This window comes from Furipterus horrens, unplaced genomic scaffold (genome assembly GCF_987537825.1).
Source record: "Furipterus horrens unplaced genomic scaffold, mFurHor1.1.pri manual_scaffold_5, whole genome shotgun sequence".
Lineage (NCBI taxonomy): Eukaryota > Metazoa > Chordata > Mammalia > Chiroptera > Furipteridae > Furipterus > Furipterus horrens.
Window position 1 is genome coordinate 21,611,150 of NW_028327175.1, and position 21,190 is coordinate 21,632,339.

The following is a 21,190-nucleotide window of genomic DNA, read 5'->3' on the forward strand; positions in this document are numbered from 1 at the left end:
TTTTGTTTTTTTCCCTGCCTATCAATATACCTAGTAACTTTTGATTGAATATCAGGTACAGTTAATCAGGTAACAGAAACTCAGGTAAATAGGCCTTTAGGGTCAATTTTCATGTTAATCTAGCTAGGAGATGGGCACTGTTTAATGTTTGTATTAGCAGCACGTGGCAGAGAATTCAAAATTCTTCAGTGTCCTCTATTATGATTTTCCTGTTGTCTTAAACTTCTCCTTCAAGAAACTCTCTGTCTTGCAGCCCTATTGATATGATGGTATGAAGTAGAAAAGTTCTATAATCTTGTGATTAAATCTATGCATTTTAGTTATTCTGTATCCTTGGGTTGTGATTTTTTTTACAAATGCTTCTTCCCTTGCCCCCTTAGCTTGCAGATAAATGGAGTCAGGTAAGTGTTGTTCCCTAGATGGATTAATGCGGTAATAAAGACTTTTTCCCTTTTCTCTTGCTCTAAGGAATGATTTTGTGTTTATTTCTGAATGGCTGATTTTTCCCATCACCTTGCCAGATCCAAGTAACAATCTTTCTTGGTTTCTCAATATAGGAGCTTATAGATAAAACTCAAAAATTGCAGGCCCCCACCAAGATGGAGGAACCAAGATTTTCTCATGTTCATGCTAGTCCACATCAACCTCAAGCAATTTGTCAAAATTACCATTTAAGTGTCCCTACTAGTTTTTTTCTAATGACATCTAATCCAGAAATGCAAATTCTTGGCTAATATTCTGTGTATTCGAAGGTCTCTAGATTTCTGTGAAGCACATTATATTAAGGGCTCATTTTTTGATATATCCAAGAAAATTCATGGATTTTTAGTTTATTTCTCTTTTTTCCTTCTTGTAAAAAAAAAAAAATACGAGTGAGGATTTCCAAAAAATTTACATATTGGAGCTAAAAGCAAGAGTGACTGGTCATTTTTAATACATTCATTCTTCTATCATGTATATAATAAGCCCCTTTATGTATTTAAATATGTTGATTTGCATCTATTTTTATCAGTATTATTTATTTTTTAAATCTTTATCCTTAGAACATTTAACGTGATTCTGCTGATGTCCAAAACGCATAAAAAAGCTGCCAGCACAGATTCTGCCCAAATTGCAGGTTTGTGAGGAAAGTAAAAGTTGCTCTTATAAACTATTAAGTTTAAAGTGATTCATTATGAATTCATTAAAAAGAAAAAAAAGCTAGAATCTGTAGATTAAGGGAACATTTCTGTTGTGCTTGTCTTCTCTAATACTAGAGTTACTATTAACCAACAACTCTCTCAAACTAAATAATGTTGGATGACACTTGCATTTTAGGGCCTTTCCCAACCTTGTTTTATGGCTAGCATGTGTTTACCAATTCTGAGCAGAAAATTGTCGTTCATCTTCCTTAGTCCTTTAAGTCCAAGACAAAAGCTGATAGGTTCTTTCCATTCCTGTTTCCTTTTACAGGGTGATTTTTTTTTTAATTCTCACTTTCATTGATGGTTCATTTTTCTTGGATTTATAAAGAGATTTCTGAATTCCCAACTTGCATAAGCACATAGGCTTTTCTTCCTGTTTTCCTGTAGAGATTTCAAACCTAATTTCTAGGTCATCAGTGAGTGAAAGAAACCCATAGGACTGCTGCTAGCTGGAGAGTGTGTTTACCTTTTTGAATTCCTTCTTTTTCATTCTTTGGAGCCTGTGAAGGTTTCTTTTGTATAATTGTCAGCTCAACGGTGCCTTTTTAAAAGTGCGTCTTTGTATTTTATCAAATATTACAAGTGCTTTGCACAAAGAAGTTTTTTTTTTTTTGTTTGTTTGCACTTTTAAGAACTATCATATTCCCTTGTTGCCAGAAAGAGAATTTGTTTGCATTTATACACTCTTATTTTAAAACTCTCATTTCTGAATAATTCTCTAAAGGCTACTGACTAATTATGCCAGCTGTATCTCAAACTATAGAAAAAAATCACTTTAACACAGTCAATACACAGGATCCAGCACTTCCCTTGCTCCCCAAAAGGCTATGAGCCAAAAACGTGCCCAGAAGTTCCCCGTCCCTTATCTGTTAGCTCTCTCCTTCAGGATCTGGGGTACGATGTCATCAGCCTCCATATAACAGTCCAGGAAACCATGTGCCATGTTGCACTGGATCACGCATGATTCTCTCTCTACCTTTTCAAAGCTGCATGGATCTCTTTCTTTCTAAAACTGCATGGCATTCTCTTTTTACCTCCTTGCAAACCACGTGGAGTTCCCTCTCTGCAAATAGCTGCCACCTTATTTTTAAATCCCTGACCATGGCCTGTGATAGACGCAGTGGGCAGGGTAACCGGTTCTGACCATTCACAGAAAGTTGCACAGGCCCTGTATGCTTTTTCCTCACCATTTCATGGTCAAAACCCCTCCCATCTCCTTGGGGCCTTGGGAGAACCATATCCATTTGCATAATTAAGACACTAGCTACCAGCCATAGATATGCAAAGGCATCTTGAAAGCTGACCCCTTCCCCCATTCCCAAACCACAGGCTCTGAGGATTTTTGAGGCTGTGCTCTGTAACACCCTAACCAGCAACAGCATTTTGCAGACCATGCCCAACCAAGTTACACCAATCAGGGCAAGATACCTTACTTTATAAGCTAACTGTATGCTTTACACTTGTCACCAAATTTTCGTCAGTTAAAATGAAATGTAGACTCAGTCACAGTACATACATTTCAAGTGCTTAATAGCATTATGTATCTAGTGGCTACTGTATTGGACGATTCAGTTCTAGTGTTCAAACCCTTTAATGCATTGTTATTGATGAATTTTCTTATATTTAGTTTTGATTCTTAGAAAACTATAAGGCTGGAGTGCAGATTTTCTCCTTTTAAGGGAGATCTCAACTGATTCATTTACTTTCTTTCTCTTCAGCTCATCGAGGCCATAGATAATAAGGATTATAACAACAAAACTAATATCTTGGATCCCTTAAGACCAAACTGTAAAAAGATACACATATACTCACATGCATGACGACCTCAAAAAAATGTATTAAAGAGAATTTGATGAATTTCATCAGTCTTTCATGGTAAAAACTTTTAGGAAACCAAGAATAGAAGTAATAAAATTTAGAACTTTTTACTGAAAATAAAAGTTGAAATTATTGTATTTATCATGAAATGTATTAAAAACATAACTAGGACACTCATTATTGAGTCTGGTACTCTATACCAGAAGATCTGATTAGAAAAAAAATAAAAAGATTTAAAGATATTTTAATGACAAGAACTACAGGGCAAAACTACGTTTTTAAAGGATTATTTGATTGCTCCAGTAAAATATCTGAGAAAAATATAAAACCAAAAAACAGATTAATAGTATTCCTAGACACAAGTATACTGGTGATAACTGAGTACCTTTATAAAAATAGTTTTAATTACAGTGCAAATGGAAGAAGTTATCCAAATAAAAATAAGAATTCTTAAACTTCTTTAATTACATGACATTTGGATTCATTTTATTTGAGATATATATATTTTTTTCTTTGTAAATGTGAGCTTCAACAACTAATTACAATATGTAATTAACTGTGTGATTACTAAACAGTTTTTTGCCAAATATATTTAATGCTATATCGATGCTTTTGCAATATTTCTATTCTCATGGGCTTTTGCTATCACTTTTTGTAAATAACCTTGGTGGAAAGATAGGCTCTATGCTTTATAGTTCTTTATTTGGTAAATCATATCATGTTTTTACTTCAAATGAATAGTATCAGATGTTCTATTGACAATCTATCACACTAACCAAAAGTACCATCTCATAGTGCTGCTCAATGTAATTTTCACCAATGATGAAAGTTTCTATAACTGATACTTTTCAATAGCCACATATGACTACTCTGCAACTTAGAAAGTGAAATTTTAACATTATTTAAACTTGATTTTAATTTACATAGTCATGTTTATGGCTACTGGCTACCTTATATAACAGCACCATTATATATCAACATACTCATTAGGAAAAAATGTGTCATTGCTTATTATATTTTATGTTTAAACATCAGTATACCCTTTAAAATTGTGTCTTTTTAAAAACTTTATAGAGGTAATTCCACCTTTCATAGATAAAGAGACAAAGACATTTTCTTTGCAAACCAAAATATCTTGAACTTGACTAGTGTCTTTAAAGTATTCTTACACGAGCTCACTGAATATATGCCAATAACTCTTTAAGGGCAAAAACCATTATTGAGAAAGCAGAACTTATTTGGCCTCATTTAGAGTACTCAAGATTGTGTTTTGCTTTATGTTGCTCCCTACTTACCAACCTATGATGTATATCTGGACAATTTACTAAATAGAAACTTTAGGAAAAATTAGTAAGTACACAGTCATTCCTTTCCTTTCTTCATAGCTGGAATAAAGATTGTGATGTACAATTGGCACATTTGTAGGCCTTTAGGTAATCCAGTGTATGATCATATCCTCAAATACCTTACGAATTAAAGAAATCATTTAGCTTGAAACATTAAACAGTTATGTTCTGTTTTTTTCTCTCTCAGCAATAATTATCATGACAATCTCAAATTCATTTGGTTACAAATAGCTATAGAATTTTTAATGTAGAAATATAGAGTCATAATTAACATAAAAGAAAGTTTACATGCTTAAAATGTTCATTTTGATAAGTTTTGACATATGTATATATCGTTTAAACCATTAGCACAAAATGCCAAAAATTTTGACTAGATTTTAATTCTATATCCAACCAAAAAATGAACTAAACTAAAAAATCCGATACTTTACATTTTACATTCTACATGAAATAAGGTAATGGATATTTTCACTACCAATGAAAAATATTGTCAATAAATAATAGTTTTGTCATCTTTAAGATCAAAGTTTTAGAATAAATACTAAATAACTATACTCTGTAGAGAAGATGGAAAGTAGTCTCTTGTCTATTAATGCTAATTTTACTTAAGTATAGTCAGCCATCATTGCTAGCTTATGCTTCATATGCATTTGTGGAATGGGACTAAGGGCACTTAAATTATAACAGAATAAAAAGCTTGGCTTCTTTCCCAAAGAAGACAAACTTACATAAGACGTCATTTTATCTTCCTTTACGAACTAGTGAAAATATTAACTGACAAGTGTTGGAAATAGCCATTCTGAAGGAATGGAATCTTATTTTATGAAATGAGAGTGGAAGAGTGTAATAAGAAATGTTACGTCTGTGGGAAATTTGTGTAGACTCACATATAATTCAATTAATTAGAGTTTTCATTGAATAGATGGTTGTATCTCTGTGTTAAACTATTCTCAATGTCTCATAATTCACTTGCCTTTCCAGAACTCCAGTTACTTCTATTATATTCAGACCTATGAATTGCCATGTTATCATTATAGCAAAAACCATCACTGTCAAGAATAACATTTACCTAGCTTCTCACAACTTGTAAAATATCTTTGATTGATGGCTTTTGAGGTAAGCAGATTTTTTTTTTAATTTTCAATTTTAAAAAATTTACAAGAGAGGATATTAAATGTCAACTATAAAAAATTCACAAGCCTTATAAAAGCACTAAAATAGAGAAAAACTCTAACTTTCAAACCATGGACTCTCTTCTCTGCATCACTAATTCAATTTAAATTTATTTTAACTTCAAACAATAAATATCAACCATATGATGTAAATGGCCAAATGTGTATGACTGATGGTATCTTGCCAAATAATCAGTGATATGAAAATGGCATCATATAAAGAAAAGAATATCAAACTGAAAACAGGACTGTAGTCCTAAGTTCGTGATGGCAAGATACAAGATGTAACCTGTCTCTTAACACCATTGGGTGTCAATCTCTTCATCTTTAAAGAGGATGATTAAGGCATGTGATCAATAAATTAGTGAACACTTCAAAAATGCTACAGTTACTTTTTCATCCCCTGACTTTATTCAATTTAAAATATTTTATTTTTCACATTTAATCACCTGTATCAAGGAACAGGAGAGGTATTTACTGAGGATACAAACCTAGAAACTTTAGTTATTTTTTTTTTAACATGATCTTTTCCAGACTTCTTGATACTGAGTTATCCTAACAACTGTCTTGAAAATTCATTGTTTGCGCTTTATAGTCAGATGTGGGTATTTTATTTATGATTCCTACATCCTAAAACCTACAAATTATTCTGAATTTGCACCATTTTATTTTATTTTATTATTATTTTTATTTTTTTGCTATCGGGGGTTTGTGATTCTTTAGTATCTATGTTTACTTTTGAGGTGAGGACAAAAATGATATGACTCATTGTAATCTGTGCAACTCAGTGTCAGGTATAATTTCTTAAAGTAACAAGTTGTATTTACCAATATTTCAAAGTCAATATCTTAAATGGATTATGAGAGCATTAAGGAGAGAAACCTGAGTGTCCTCCATGGTGCTGGGATCTCTCTCTAGCTTCAACAAGGTTTGGATGGAACAGACCTAGTGTTGCACCTTCTTTTCAACTACCCTCCAACCACTTTTCTAGTCACCACCTTTGGAACCACTTCGGCCAACCTCAGCCTCTGAGACCAGCCAACTTTTTTTTTAACCTTAAATCTTCATTGCCAAACAACCATAGACTCCCAAATTCAACAGAATTATTCCACCGAAGTGGAGGCTACGATCAATTGCCTGGCCACCCTGCAACTGAAGGCCTGCTACACCTGTCTCTCTCTGGGCCTCTATTTCAAAGTGGTCGATGTGGTTCTTCAGGGCGTGGGCCACTTCTTCCAAAAGTTGGCCACTGAGTGTCTCTTAGAGCTGAAGAATCGGCACAGTGGCCGCATTCTCTCCCAGGACGTGGTGAAGCCTTCCCAAGATGAGTGGGATAAAGCCCTATGGAAGCCACCTTGGCCGTGGAGAAGAACTGGAACCAGGCCCTTTTGCACTTTCCAGCCCTGGGTTCTGCCTGCACAGACCCTCATATCTGTGCCTTCTCAGAGAACCATTTCCTGGACGAGGACGTGAAGATTATCAAGAAGATGGGCGACCACCTAACTAACACCCACAGGCTGGCTTGCCCTCAAGCTGGGATGGGCAAACAGCTCTTTGAAAGGCTTACCCTCAAGCAGGACTAGGAAGCCTTTGGAGCCCAGAAGCCTTCGAGGAGGCCCTGTGCATTGTCCTGGTATCTGGCTTTTGCCTGAGCCTCTCCCTGAAACTACTAGACACCCTTTAACCACCCTGGAGCCCTCTCCCATGCCTTGGAGCAAATGGAAACAGTAAAGGTTTTTGCAGCAAGAAGAAAAAATAAAGAAAGAAAGGAAGAGAAAGAAAAAGAAAAAGAAAGCTAAAGCTACATGACAGTGGGAGTTTAACATATAACTACTCAGACTTTTTATTTCCTAAGTCTTTCACAAACTTTTCATGGTAGAGTCATATGACCACATTAGAAGATTTAAAGTGGGTAAGGAAGTAAGGAGTATGTGAGCAATCATGAGGCGAATTAACAATATTGACAAATTCTTCCATGATAGCATCACAAAAAAACTATTTATTAAAATGCAAACACAACTTTTAAAGAGAGAAAAGCAAAGGCAGTTGACCACCACAACTTCACTTGGCTTTAACCTTGACTGCACTAATAAAGGGTTTCCTCTTTCTCAGATTGGGGTTGCTTGAAAAACTGGAGTTTGGGAAAAAGTCTGGAAAAACTTTAATTTAGTAATTCAAAGTCTGTATTTTAGATATGTTAGATTTAGTCCCAGCAGAAAATCACTAATATATGCATAAGTGTCAGTTTTACCTGTCTTATATGGAAGATAGCATATTTTATGCCTTTGACCTTCTGATATTCATTTTATTTATCTTCCTTATCTGATTAATTTAATATTTGTTAAACTTGGTAAAACTATGATGCTGAGAATGTAGCCACACAATCAATTGGCCCCAGTTAAAGATGCTAAACTGCATGGCATTGTAATTGTGGTGTTTCAGACTTGGCAGAATTCAACACCGCTTACTATTGTTTGAAGAAAGTGAAATTCTTTTGGGGTTTTAAATAAGGCAAAATGCACATTCTGAACATAGTCTACAATTCCAGAATTTAAGTGCAAATGATATGAGTTAGAAAGGTCGTGTAAGGAACTCTGCATTCAGGAAACTAATTAAGCCCAAGACCCTGTAGAAAGATTATTTTACTAAATCCTCATAATGGCTTGATGAGTTAGGTATTAATATTTTCCACAGGGACTTAAACAGGTAAAAAAACTATTGCCCATGATGCTATAGTTTTTTATTGGCAAAGTTGAGATTTAAGACCTGGAATTTGCACTCCGTGGAAGTCTATAATTACATGTGCTCAGGATTTATTTTAAAAATCAAAATAATTACTATTTACTTAAAAATACAAACTATAAATCAGTTCATAATTCTTAAAACAGGCAACCATTTTCAAAGACTAAGTATGAGTGTTTTTTTGTGTGTGTTAGTGATTGTAGCATGGATTCAGGATCATATTAAAAATACAACACTGAATTATTAAGACCACATTGTTTACCATTAGTTTATACTTCCTTTGGGCATACACAGAATAGTGAATATATTTCATCAGGTACTATTTATCATGTTATGCGACAGAAATTATACCCAAATAAAATAAAGCTTTTTAAAAAAGAAATTGTTCTCAGAATGTAACATTTAAAAAATTAAAAATGCAGTTAATTATTTTCTCTAATGATAAAGTTTTGAACTCCTTTGATGGACTTCAGAATGGAAATTACCAAATACCTAATCAACTATTAAATTAGCATCCTCCCTATATGACATGGATGAATTTTAATGTTCCTTTATTATTAAATTTAACTCCAATCAAAATATATACATTTTTGTAATTTGATGTTTTTAGATAGGTGGCTAAATATATGTACCTTTATTATCAAGTAGAATTTAGCAGAGGAAAAATATATCCTAAAAATGGAGCCGGACACTAAAAATTAAATGTGAATGAGTTATGAAGTTATCTTCACAGAATGAATTCTCGAATCAATTTGGTCACATAATTCACTTAGCTAATAATACACATTATTACTATGACGACATTTTCCTTTTAAAGATAACAATACATAGTTATGGTTAATTATTAAATGTAATAAACGTATTCAAGTCGTCGTCGTCGGCAGCCGTCCGTCTCGAGAGACGATGGCGTAGCTTCCTGAGAGTCTATCTGCACCGCCGAGAATGGCTGTGCAGTCCGATTCGGGAGTGACAATCCCTGCCGCACTTGGTACAGGTGAAGGCAGATGGCCGTTGTTGCTGCTGCTGACGCTGCTTCGGCCTCGATCTTTTCTGGACCGCCTCCTCGTTGCGCGCAGCCTCCGCGCGTGACGTACCTTGCCTGACCACGAGCCTCCAGGCTAGGCGGTCGTCTGCTTGAACTTCCCATGTGTTGAGATTGATGGAGCATTGTGTCATGTCCTTTTTGCAGATGTCTTTGAACCGCAGTTTTGGGCGCCCTGTCATCCTCTTGCCTTCTGCTAGCTCGCCGTAGAGGAGGTCTTTGGGGATACGGCCTGCATCCATTCTTTTGACATGGCCGAGCCACCTGAGGCGTCTCTCGCTAAGAACTGCATGCAAACTGCTCATATTGGCTCGCTTCAGCACCTCGGTGTTGGGGACCTTATCCTGCCAGGTGACATGCAGGACGCATCGCAGGCACCTCATGTGGAAGCTGTTGAGTTTCCTTTCGTGCCTTGCGTAGGTGGTCCACGTCTCGCTGCCATAGAGGAGAGTGCTGAGTATGCAGGCTTGGTAGATGCGCAGTCTGGTTTTCTCAGTGAGGCTGGAATTGTTCCACGCTCGCCGGTTCAGTCTGGCCATAACTGTGGCTGCCCTGGCGATTCTCCGGTTGACCTCCAAGTCGACTGACAGAGAGCTCGAGATGGTGGACCCGAGGTAAGTGAAGTTGTTGACAACCTCCAGGGTGTATCCGTCGATGGTGATGCATGGGGGAGTCCCCGTGCCTTGAGCCATAACATTCGTCTTCGAATACATAAATACGTATTCAAGTATTTATGTAAAAACTGCATATATGTAGTTTGTCCAGAAGAAGTCCAGCCACTGTTAATGTAATGAGAATGGTTTGCACACATCAATGTAACCTAGCTCCCAAGGAGAGTGGACTGGAATGAGCATGTGTAAACAATGAAAACTTCACTGTACTAGTCAGTGGGAACAGTAGATGCCATTGAGTGAGCGTGTGTACTGTGTGGCTGTCACATTCAAAATGGTTGAGCAAGTAGGGCAACAAATCTGCATCAAACATTGCATAAAGTTTGAATGTACATCTATGGAAAGTATTCAGATGATTCAGAAGGCCGCAGCTATGGGTGACTGGTGACTGGCAGCTTCATTGTAACAATGAACCTGCTCATACATCATGTCTCCTGCAGAGATTTTTGGTGAAACATCAAATCACTCAGGTGACTCTGCACCACTGCAGCCTAGACTTGATGCTGTACAACTTCTGGCTTTTCCACAAACTAAAATCACCTTTGAAAGTGAAGAAATTTCAGACCATTTATGAGATTCAGGAAAATAAGTTAGGGCAGTGGAAGGCAATTGGGAGAACTGTGTGAGATCCCAAGGTGACTACTTTGAAGAGGGCTGAGGTGTCACTGTTCTGTGTACAATGTTTCTTATATCTTGTATCTTCTTCAATAAGTGCCTTATTTTTTTCTTATTACATGACTGGATTCCTTCTGGACAGACCTCTTATATTCATAGAAGCATGTATGTCATAGTGACGTGCTATGGAGAACCATCAAGTAAAAAATCAAAGAGTTGATGAATTAATCTCTGATTATTCAAGAAAGAATTTTCTTGTTCTCTAATATTTAGTAATTTTAAATAAAAGAACTTGTGGGTGAAAGAATTGTTCTGGTAAAGATTATCCTAGATTTATGTATTTATTTATACATTTACTTTTCCAGAAAATATATAAAAAATACCAACCATTTGAAACCATGAAGTTCTATTTCAACTGCTAACTTGAGTGCACTGTCCTTTGCTTTTTGTTCAAATTGTACTACGTACCTTTCAATCACAATGCTTTAGGCCTTGTTCCAACTGTAGTTATATACGTGACCCCCGAGCTGAAAATGAGAGGGTATGATAGTTATTATATGTTTGCATAATTGCCCCCCCATTAAACACAACTTTCCATTTTCTTCTTAATTGTAAAGAGTATTAATATCTTACATTTTACCTAGCTATCCTAACTACATGAAATACATAGTGTGATTCTGAAATCAAGTTCATTTTCATGTTTCTGTGTGGAATTCTTTTATTCCTAGTAACACTTGAATGGTTATTCTAACCTTTTTTGAAGTCATTCTTTTCCAGTGCTTTATGCTCTGCTCTTCCATATGCTATACTGCTAGAACAATTAAAAATGAGATAATCATGTATTTCCCTCTTTATCAATTAAAGAAAAATAATATTCTCAGTTGATATTACAATTTTTAAATTTATTTTTCTTTTTTCATTACTTTCAAATGTTTTTACTCTAGATATAAGTAAAGATGTCATGATAAATTTACCATCTACCCCTTAAAAATGACTTCACTAGCTCTCTGGGTGCAGTCTCAGGGCTCACATTCTATCAGAATTACCAAGTGACCATGAGAGTTTATGAAGGCTACAAAGTTCTTACCAGGGAAAGGGCAAGTATAAACTGAGGAAAACCTGAATAAAGCTATCTGTGTATACTCCTCAAAAATATCCCCATGGTTCATCTATTGGTTAACCATTTTTACCTACCACATGTAGGCAACAGCATTCCATAATGATAAATCTTAAAATTATCTTTTTATAGACAAAAAATACCTCAATTATTGTAAAGCCTAAGAACAACTAGAAATATAATATTGCAACACTTTTGTGTTTAAAAAAAAATAAAGCCCCAATATGTAAAGATCAGAATTTAATGGAAACTACTTTGAAATAAACTGTCACACATAGATTTATCCACAAAACCACCAACTGATTAAAGATGTTTCAGTTGTATTTTACATAATATCAAGTGTAAAACTCCAAATAGCACAACCAAATTTAAAAGGAAAGAAAATACATTTCCAAGATTTTTAGAGTAATGCTCAGTCTGTTTTATGGTATCTTGAAAATTATCTTATTTAAATGGATGAGTTTTATGTGAAAAATTATAATTACAATCATAAATAGTTTATATTCATAATGTTGGATTCCAAACCATTTGTTTCACTATCCTATTGAATTTTAACTACATTTTCCAATAGACTTATTTGGAATTCTGTAGATTCAGTCTATAAGATCCATATGCTTCAGAATTCCTTCCATTGTATTGATCTAGTAATAAAAAAATTAAGTCAGATGCAGATTATAGAAGCTTAACTTAAAATCAGAAGATACAGCATGGTTTTGCTATTCCAACACGGACAAATCAATTAGGATGTGTAGTTTCTAAGGAACAGAAATATTTTCAACAGAATCACATGGTGGATTTCAGACATATCCATCAACCACACACTCTCTTGGGAGTATATAAAATTTATGTGTATTAGGCAGAAACTACTGTGGCTGGTCCATGATCAATTACTTTTACTAAATGTTTTTGTTGGAGGCTATTTTGGGGAAAATGGCTTCTCTCCTTTTGATAAAATATTCATTAGTGGTCAATCAGGTTCATAACTTTAACTGTTGCAGCTGGTATGCAGAAAGTCACATAGAAAAGAATGATGTCAATAAAAGTGCAGGATCCAACAGTTGGCCATGCTACACTTAAGTCTGTAATAGATAAAATGTATCTACTTTTTATTTTTCTCATAATTTCTTCCCCACTCCTATAACACTATGATTCTTCTGTTTTCTCTCATTTGAGTTTGGTGTCCTTGTTTAACTATAGCTTAACAGATTTTGGCTTAGACATTAAGAACTTGTTTGTACTTGTAATAAGTAGTGCTGTGTCTTAACAAATCTTCTGCACAGTATGGCAAAATGAACCATGTACTCTTAATCCCTGCTACTTTTCTTGCCACACAAAGTGGAAAAAAGTTAAATTGCAACCACAGAGCTAGTTAAGAAGGCAGTGTATTTTTCCTATTATGCTTCTGGCAATATCATCCTTCTATTTGGCATTTTAGCACCGAGAAAAAAATGCAAAGGCATTAGAATCAGTTGTTAAAATGATTACACAGCATCCGTTGCCAAACAGTTATGTAGGAATTTAAAACACATTAAGAGATCACTCATGGATTTTACTATGTGTATGATTATAAAATTTCATTAAGTTCTTGAGTATCTAAATTGAGATCATCTTGCCTCTATCTTTTAAATTTGCATTTATCTGAATCTCTCTCTCTCTCTCTCTCTCTCTGTATATATATATATATATATATTGCCACTATGACAAAAGTAAGATGTTTTGAAGCAACATCTTCTCAAGGATATTGTTCAGGTTCTTTTCCCACTTTAGACATTTGAATATTAACACAAATGATGGATTAGGGTCTGTTTGCTACAGAGGCTAACATAGTTCTGGCTTCCAAATAGGTAATAAATGCTCAATAGTTATTTATAGAATAGATAAAGAGCTTTGTAATAAATAAGAAATAACTACTGGGACATTATCATAAAATGAGAATCATATAGAAATTGTCACAAAAATAGTAATTATATATCAGTCATATATAAAATGCTTTTAATTTTAACTGCCAAGCCTCCAGTACAGATACTTAGCAAACATCCTTTTAAAAGTGATAAGTACTAGTTATACATATATGTTTTTCCTTCTTCATTCATTTAGTGTAGTACCAATCAACTTCTGTTAAGCTTTTCTATTTAATGCCATGTTTTTAGATCTCAGAAAAATATGTCATCTCTACTTTTTCAAGTGGTGAATTTTTATTAACACTTTCTATAGCACACATCATACTGGCATTTAAAAAACTACCTTCTATAGAATGCACGGTTCCTCCTTTTTTGGTGGAAATTACTTTTTATTTTTGTAGCTCTCCTTTTGAATTCCTTTTCTCCACTCTCTAAGTTCTTTCAGTATTCTCAAACTTTCTAAATTGTGGAATAATTTAATTGTTTCTATAGCAGGAAAAAAGACATTTACTAGATAAATTTGATCTGATTTAAAAAAAATTTAAATAAAAATAAAAATTTAACCTTCTCTTCTTATACATCAGCACCACCTATTACACATTTCCAACTAATGACCTATACCCCACAGTTCATAGTTTTAATTTTTAACCATGTCAAACAATCATTTCTCATACTACAATACAATTTGAATTTGGCTTAAATTCATTATGTAGTCTAGTTATCAATTTGAATATAGTTACCAATAAAAAGAAATAGCAACACGCCTACATAAAAATGTTTATTTGTTCATTTTTGATCATAAAGTTTATTGTAGTCTACTGAGGCTGTGTCTATTGCTGACAGATTTGGAGTTTTAACCGCAAGTGTGTTGGCATTTGCAGCCCTTTGATACAGCATCCCCCAGCCTCCTCACTGCAGATCTGTGTCATCCATAAAAGACTTTAACTGAAAAAAGGAAGGGGGAGAGGGAACTTCATCCAAGTACCCATGATATACTCCTTGATTAAAACCCCTGAGACTGACTTTGCTTCTTCAGTTCTCAAGTTGTAGAACCTTCCTTGAATAAAGAAGTAAAGAAGCAGAGAATATAGGTTTTTATCACCACATTTTTCCTCAAGCAATTCTTCAAGACAAAGGCATAATTCCACGGGCCTCTCAGATTTTTAAACAGATTGTTTCAAGCAGCCTTTTACATTTTACTTGATGTCACACCACACATCATCACTTTCGATTAGTTGCAGTATTGTTTAAATTAAAATTTTTAATTAAAGTTATTGGGATGACATCAGTTAATTGGATTAATTAGTTTCCAGGTGTATGTTTTTATGATAATGATCTGTATATTGTGGGCCCATCACCCAACGTCAAATCATCTTCTGTCATCATGTATTTGGCCACCTACATTTTACTATGCCCCCACCACCTTTCCTTGTGGTAACCACCATACTGTCGTCTGTATCTATGACTTTCAGTTTTATATTGCCATCAAAAACCCAATGACATTTTTTAATGAAGTAGACTAAAAAATCATGAGATTTGTATGGAACTACAAATGACCTTAAATAGCCAAAGCAATCCTCAGAAAAAAGAAGAAAGATGGAGGTATCGCACTACCTAACTTTAAGTTATACTTCAGAACTACAATAATCAAAACAGCATTGGCACAAGAACAGACACACAAACCAGTGGAACAGAACTGGGAACCCAGAAACAAAACTACAGGCACATGGGCAGATAATTTTTGACAAAAGAGCCAAAAACATACAATGGAGAAAAGAAAGTCTCTTTAATAAATTCTGCTGTTAAAGTTGGAAAGCCACAGGCAAAAAAAAAAAAAAAAAAAAAAGGAACTATATACAAAAAATAATTTAAAATTAATCAAAGACCTAAATGTAAGATCTGAAATAATAAATTACATAGAAGAAAACATACATGCTAAACTTATAGACCTCAATCCTAGAGATTATTTTATGAACTTTACTCTAAAACCAAGGGATTTAAGGGCACAAATAAGTTAATCGTCGTCGGCAGCCATCCGTCTCGAGAGACGATGGTGTAGCTTCTTAAGAGTCTATCTGCACCGCCGAGAATGGCTGTGCAGTCCGACTCGGGAGTGACATGGTATCTGTCTCCTCCCGTGTTGAATCGACATCTTGCGATGACGCTGAAGCTACAGAGCCTGGGCAGGGTGATATGGAGGGTCTGCTGTTGCCCATGCAGCAGACCCCCCCTCTCTTCGCAGCTGAAGGGTCCAAGGGAAAGACGGAGTCAATACAGCTTGGCTTCAGGTGCGGGGCAGGAGTTGCCGGTGTTGACTACAACGTCAAACCGCCTTAGGGACTCCGGCTCCGGATTTTCTGTCGGGGTTTACTCCCTTAGCCTTTCCCCTGAAGAGGTATGCCGCAAGACAGCGGAGGTTTTTTGGAGTCAGAGTTTTCCTTCTCTGATGTACCCTGACTGGAAGATCGAACCAGCGACACTTAGCTCGCAGGCCGACGCTCAATCCACTGAGCTAAACCAGCCAGGGCCAAATAAGTTAATAGGACTATATAAAACTAAAAAGCTTCTGCATAGCAAAAGAATTGCCAACAAAACAAAAGGCAACCAACTGAATGGGAGAAGGAATTTGCAAACAATATTTGCCGTATTTTTCCAAACTCCCAACTGCTCAAAAATCTACTGATATCATTGGGTTACATGAGAAATTTCTCATCAAATGCTGTCTTTGTTCTGTAGAGGGGATGCAAAGTTAATCATTGTTTAAACTATTTTCCTTGACCTTGTGGAGGTCAGTGTTTATCTTATTAAATGCTGCATTTCCAAAGAGTGACTACTGCTCTAAATAGCTGGTATTCAACTCATTCATGAGACTTAGAGAATACTTGTTAAGTGATTCTGAATTTTAATTTTTTATCTGGAAAATGGAGTGGCAGATCAGTTTCACATAAGGATAAGTATATACCTAATGCACTGAGGGTATTCCTTTGATAGGCTGTTAAGAGTAGTAAAAACACATATATAGTCCTACCTAAAAACTCCTGCTTAATTCCTGGATTACCTAACCAATTCAAGATGGAGTTGAGGGTTGGGGAGGTCCACGTATAGGAATACAGAGCATGCAATTGTTCTGCTTTCTTTGTTCCTCTTACATCTCTTTGCATTTTGTGTTTTTGTTTTGTTGTGTTATGTGTGTCATAAAGTTTTGTTAACTTTTTCCAATTTTCTTGAATACACTATCTTCATTTATTAATTTATTTCTATTTTCTTACCTATATAATCTCCTTTCTCCACTTTGCAGAAAGAAACCTCTAGTTCCCTCCACTCAGCAAAAAGAAAAAATGAAAAACCTTCTTTCATAAACATATCATCTGAGATATTTTATTATAGCTTAAATGAGAAGGGCAGTCCCTCAGATATCAAAGGATTAGGAAAACATAAATTATTGGATAAGGTAAAATAATGAGAGGAAGGAAAAATTATTCAATATAATAATAAATCAGAAAACATTTTAATCAAGAGGGGAGGAAAATGCAAAAAACTGAAAAGTTAATAGGTAAACCTTAACAAATTATATAAAATTAGTTTAAGATGAAATATAAAAAGTATAAAAAAGGACAAATTAAAAACACAGTTTTACACACAAATCTAAGAATATTTTAACTAAACACATGAAAGAGTGTGATTTGGAGACCATAAAGTAAAAGTTACTAAAGGCAAATTCTAGACCTGTATTCTTAGTATTTAATTTGACATATTGATAAAAATCTATGAAAATATTAATCATATATTAGAAAATAAGAAAGTATAGAAATTTAGAAATTATTTGCTAGATTAGGGATAAAATAAAGAAACAAGAATAGTAATTCTAAGTAAAGCATATTAGAGAGTTAACATACAATACATATTGAGCAGGAAATTGGATAGAGGAAATAGATCACTGATAACCATAAATAAGTTTTGGTTTTGATTAAGTTATAATTAAGAAGACAATATCATGATAGATGCTGATTGCATCAAGTCTATTTTAAACAAAAATATAGTTAAACTATGCAATAGCTGAAAATAAAGTGGTAGTTTTATCAAAATATTTTAAAATTGAATGATCACCAAAACACCATATTGCTACTTGAAAAGGCAATTAGTAGTTTTGCCGTATTGGTATCATGAAAAACTATGTACACATATTAACACAAACATTTGTATAGGGTTTAAATACCAATGCATATAAATGGATAAATGCAAGAATGAAAAGCTAAACACTGACATATCACAACTGCTTACAGAAATACAAGAAGGCAGATAATCGCAAGAAGCATTTTTGCTCTACACGCAACTGTATTTTTATTTTTATAATTATCACATGGACATGTGTTACTTTCACATATAAAAAGTTAATTTAAACAAAAGAGATATTTATGACACATAACTTTTTGACATTGTTTTGGTTATGGTCTTATCCAATAATACATATCTATGTGTCTAATTATATCATCTATTGTATTTGTCTTGGCACTTGATAGTTTGAGCATAGCCTGTCATTATGTAATTAACCACTTTTGAGTCACACATGTCATTACCTATAAAGACTTTGAGTGGTAGAGGAATTCACCTCATCAGCCCCAAATGATATAAAGAAAGATTAAAGTTATCAGACAAATGGTTCCTTGAAATTGCAGGAGGTACTTTTCTAACACTTGTCTTACCTCTTCCGTTGAGAAAGGCAGAGGAAGTAGGTTTTTACCACAGTCCTGAAGAAAAACCATTGATATTAATTGTTATTACACTTTATAGATTATATTGTCACAATAGTTCAATTTTTTCCCCTTTGCTCTCCCACCCGCCCAACACACCCCCAGAAATCCCTCCCTTCCCCAGTCCATGCCCATGGATCATGCATGCAGTCTCTCCAGTTTCTCCCTTTCCCATATTATTATTATTTTAGAAAAATAAAAATAAAAAAACATTGATATTAAAAGGAAAGAATAGTAAACAAAACCAGAAATATTTGAAACATAAGTGGTATACTTCAGCCTTGAGCCAAAATAAACTTAAAATAGAAAAAAAAAGGAAAATAAACAGGTTAATCAGTTTCTATAAAATAATCATTTTACAAATAAATAATAATTTTCTGGTCATAGAATCATTTTACAAATAAATAATTTTCTGGTCATGTGTTTAATGAATAATTATAATATTATTTACAAGTGCTTTTTTTCAAATCATTATAAAAATGCATACACTATCAAGCAAAAATAAAAACATAGTGGAACAAATAGAGATCAATGAAAGGAAATATAAATAGAATAAGACAGAAATGTTAGTACACAGCCAATATAGTACTGTAAAATAACCCAGAGTCAAATTAATTATATGATTGATGTTTCCAAAAGCCAAAATAAAAGATAAGATAGTCATTGATTTCATGAATTCCATTTTCCATAAATTTAAGAATATCCACCAAATATTAATCTTAAGACCACAAATGTTCTTAATTATGATCCTCAAAGTATCATTATACAACATTGACTAATTAGTAACTAGCCTGTAAAATCCATGTAGTAAATATGACAAAGATTTTTATATTTTTGTTTAATGTAAAATAATGCCATAAAGTCTAAGCATATCTAGGGAAAGTTGTTTTTATGGTTAGAGTAAAACAAGAGAGGTAGCGGATGCCAATTTATATAGTTCAGTGCACAAGGTTGATGGTTCAGTTTAATCTTTATCTAGACATTCCTCTATAAACATTGTTGTGAGTTGAATATATCCCTGAAAATTCATATTTGAAAGTCCTAACCCTCAGTATATAGAATGTAAAGATATTTTGAAATAGGGTCATTGTAGATACAATTAGTCAAGTTAAAATGATGTTTTTTAGGGGTGGGTAATTTAATGTGATTCATATTCCAAAAAAGGGGAAATTTTGCCATAGAGACAGTTTACATGGAAGATAGACAATATGAGAGAGACCAGCGTGTGATGATAAAGGCAGATGGAGTGATGTTTCTACAAACCAAGAAACCAGCCCTGCTGACACCTTGGTTTTGTAGTTCTAGCCTTCAAAACTATGAAAGAATACATTTTTGTTGTGTAAGGCACATGATTTGTGGCACTTTGTTATGGCAGCCCTAGCAAACTAATACAGACATTATTCTTTCTGCCATGCTTTTGATAAAAATATGTTGGCGTATTTTTTCAGGATATATTCTTTGAGAAACACCTGGAGATGAGTATTCTGTGTTGCATGATAATTACAGACACAGTATTTTGTTTTAATTTTTTGCAACCATACTTATATGCTTCGAGGGCAATTTTTAAAAATATTTTTATTCACGGATATAATCTTAGCAACCTGAATGGTGTGTTTGACCCTTTGTCAATACTCAAAAAAGTATTTGTTGCATGAACGATTGAATTCTCTTAGGAGAGCTGAAGGGTATAAGCATTACTTCTTCTTGAATAGACTGCTATTCAAACATTTTATAAAAGTAGACCAAGAGAGTACTCACCAGCAGGTTCAAAGATTTTCTAAGCAAATAAAAAACATAATAAACTATAAAAAATAAACTCTAAAAAAAACCCAATATTATATTGAGCCTCTAAATCCTCAAATTAAGCAGAATATCGGAAGCTATTTTCAAGTTCATGTTTCTATATAGCCATCATTGAGCCCTGACATAGGAAGGGATATTGATAAATTAAAGCCACAATGGAAGGTAAACTTGGCAAATTTCTGCAAAATATCTTCTTCTAATCATTTAGAAGATACATGTAATTGTTCATGTTTTATGGAAGAAGATCAGAATAAAGATATTAGTGGGAATTGTTATAAGGAAGCATATGATTGAAAGTCAGGCATATATGAGTACAATTATTAGCTGTACTGACAATTACTTTAACTTAATCATATTATTTCACTTCTTGGAAATTCAGTTTTCTTTTATGGTCAATGGAGGCAAATAATGTTTTACTTATAGGTTTTTTTTTATTGTATTAAGGACTATATGTGATCCTTGGTGTCTTAAGATCTGGATTTTTAATACCTAGGAGCTCTTCATATCAATATTAATATTAACATTCATAGTTTAAGTCCAAGAGAGTTGGAGTTCCTAATCCAAGTGGGTCTTAAGCATGAATTAAGGACTTTAAAAGGATATATAGGAGCAAGCAAGATTAGCTATGGAAAAAATACAAAGTGATATCAATGTAGAAGTGGATCAAGTGAAATCTTAGTTCTTAAAGAAAGCACATCTTTAAAAATGAATAAAATTACCAAATATGAATTGTAAAAGAAGTTTTAACTCTATCCTTAAAACACAAAATATATACAGATTGGGATAAATTGGGTGGATAATATAAATAAAAGGAAATGGAAAGCTCCAAGGGTAACAGCAAATTTCAACAGGAAGCCTTAAAAGAAGTTTTTAGAGACAAAATAATAAGAAGGCTATGGCTTAAGCATAAAAACCCAGCCACTTCCAATTGTTTGGACATGAATACTGCACTTGACATTGTGGTGAAAAGTAGGGAAATGAATCCATGTTACTACTGTTATATAATGTGTTTTGGAAAGTATGGGTTG

The 21,190-nt window shown here is 34.0% G+C and overlaps 1 pseudogene; it reads left to right on the forward strand.

Moving 5' to 3' along the window:
- Positions 1-427: 427 nt before the first annotated feature.
- Positions 428-7,103, forward strand: LOC150008261 (ferritin light chain pseudogene; annotated as a pseudogene).
- The last annotated feature ends 14,087 nt before the right edge of the window (positions 7,104-21,190 follow it).